Source organism: Amia ocellicauda, chromosome 8 (assembly GCF_036373705.1).
Source record: "Amia ocellicauda isolate fAmiCal2 chromosome 8, fAmiCal2.hap1, whole genome shotgun sequence".
Classification (NCBI taxonomy): domain Eukaryota; kingdom Metazoa; phylum Chordata; class Actinopteri; order Amiiformes; family Amiidae; genus Amia; species Amia ocellicauda.
In genome coordinates this window covers 7,892,501-7,895,000 of record NC_089857.1, presented here as the reverse complement: position 1 = coordinate 7,895,000, position 2,500 = coordinate 7,892,501, and the positions used below count along the sequence as shown (strand labels likewise).

Sequence of the window (2,500 nt, the reverse complement as noted above, 5' to 3'; positions counted from 1 at the left end):
CCCTCACCATAGTTTGTCAAATGTTTAAACAACTGAACTTATATTCAAGGTTTGTTTCTCTTCATATGTTTTACTGGTTTACATTTGTCTCAGCAACCTGTTGAATGATTCTTCTGCTTTCAAAACAAAATGACAACAGGATGAATGCACACACTTGAAAATACAATACATGCAATGTTATGCATCATAGTGATGCAACCTCCTTTCAGTTTCATACTGCATGTCAATTGAAATCCTTACTGAAATGCACAACTTCTCAAGATTGCGCTTGACTGGCGTGTCAGGCACTCAATTACAGCTGTATTATCAAGACAATGTGTTCGTTTTGTAAAATATAGTTCCGGTCTGGTGTGGCACCCCAGCTAACGCACAACGTTGCCACAACGTTTCGTGTTAGCAGGGACTGTCTGCGGCGCGCTGGTGTGTCCCGGACTTTAGAGTAGAGAGACAGTTCAACTGCAAGTATGAGCGGCAGAAACGGATATTGCCTTCCCTTTAAGTAGAGCGTAAGGGACAGCCTACCTGGCTTACGGCCATACTAGCCTGAATACGCCCGATCTCGTCCGATCTCGGAAGCTAAGCAGGCTCGGGCCTGGTCAGTACTTGGATGGGAGACCGCCTGGGAATACCAGGTGCTGTAAGCTTTTGCATCTTTTACACACCAGAGGGCGACAAATCACGAGTTTTAACTTTGGATACACGCAATTTCATCATTATTTCAGATTTGACTTCCCCAAATACACAGGCATACAATAGATCTTGTTCTCCAACGTAAACGGTCCCTATTAACTAGTGTACATTTGTAAATAAATTGAGCATCATGGCTAGAAGTGACTAAATGTTGCCTAATCTTTCTCATCGAGAAATGACACAATTACAGCAACACAAAAAGGAACTCCACCGGACAAAGTTCAGTGCTCACAAGGAGCCTCATTCAACACACACGGTTCCATTCCCATTCATACAAAGCACGAAAGTGTAAAACTTGGGAACATACTTGAGAGCAAAGATCACATTCAATCTCATTCAAGGCACGGATGTGAATGCAACGGGATGAAATTACTGAAATGATGCCTGCCCTCGAACTGTGATGATGGACTACCCGACTCGCCAATAATATTGGGTTCTGGTGTATTGAAATACAGGAGCTGCTGGATTTGTGTGTTTTCTTACCCCCTCACCATAGTTTGTCAAATGTTTAAACAACTGAACTTATATTCAAGGTTTGTTTCTCTTCATATGTTTTACTGGTTTACATTTGTCTCAGCAACCTGTTGAATGATTCTTCTGCTTTCAAAACAAAATGACAACAGGATGAATGCACACACTTGAAAATACAATACATGCAATGTTATGCATCATAGTGATGCAACCTCCTTTCATTTTCATACAGCATGTCAATTAAAATCCTTACTGAAATGCACACCTTCTCAAGATTGCGCTTGACTGGCGTGTCAGGCACTCAATTACAGCTGTTTTATCAAGACAATGTGTTCGTTTTGTAATATATAGTTCCGGTCTGGTGTGGCACCCCAGCTAACGCACAACGTTGCCACAATGTTGCCACAACGTGGCGTGTTAGCAGGGACTGTCTGCGGCGCGCTGGTGTGTCCCGGGCTTTAGAGTAGAGAGACAGTTCAACTGTAAGTATGAACGGCAGAAACGGATATTGCCTTCCCTATAAGTAGAGCGTCAGGGACAGCCTCCCTGGCTTACGGCCATACTAGCCTGAATACGCCCGATCTCGTCCGATCTCGGAAGCTAAGCAGGCTCGGGCCTGGTCAGTACTTGGATGGGAGACCGCCTGGGAATACCAGGTGCTGTAAGCTTTTGCATCTTTTACACACCAGAGGGCGACAAATCACGAGTTTTAACTTTGGATACACGCAATTTCATCATTATTTCAGATTTGACTTCCCCAAATACACAGGCATACAATAGATCTTGTTCTCCAACGTAAACGGTCCCTATTAACTAGTGTACATTTGTAAATAAATTGAGCATCATGGCTAGAAGTGACTAAATGTTGCCTAATCTTTCTCATCGAGAAATGACACAATTACAGCAACACAAAAAGGAACTCCACCGGACAAAGTTCAGTGCTCACAAGGAGCCTCATTCAACACACACGGTTCCATTCCCATTCATACAAAGCACGAAAGTGTAAAACTTGGGAACATACTTGAGAGCAAAGATCACATTCAATCTCATTCAAGGCACGGATGTGAATGCAACGGGATGAAATTACTGAAATGATGCCTGCCCTCGAACTGTGATGATGGACTACCCGACTCGCCAATAATATTGGGTTCTGGTGTATTGAAATACAGGAGCTGCTGGATTTGTGTGTTTTCTTACCCCCTCACCATAGTTTGTCAAATGTTTAAACAACTGAACTTATATTCAAGGTTTGTTTCTCTTCATATGTTTTACTGGTTTACATTTGTCTCAGCAACCTGTTGAATGATTCTTCTGCTTTCAAAACAAAATGACAACAGGA

General features: G+C 42.6%; 2 non-coding genes across 2 annotated transcripts; both read left to right on the top strand.

Moving 5' to 3' along the window:
* Positions 1 to 525: 525 nt before the first annotated feature.
* On the top strand, positions 526 to 644 carry LOC136757636 (5S ribosomal RNA). Its single transcript, XR_010819581.1, has one exon. It is a non-coding gene; the product is annotated as a 5S ribosomal RNA (ribosomal RNA).
* Positions 645 to 1,710: 1,066 nt separating this feature from the next.
* Positions 1,711 to 1,829, top strand: LOC136757625 (5S ribosomal RNA). The gene has a single exon (XR_010819574.1). It is a non-coding gene; the product is annotated as a 5S ribosomal RNA (ribosomal RNA).
* The last annotated feature ends 671 nt before the right edge of the window (positions 1,830 to 2,500 follow it).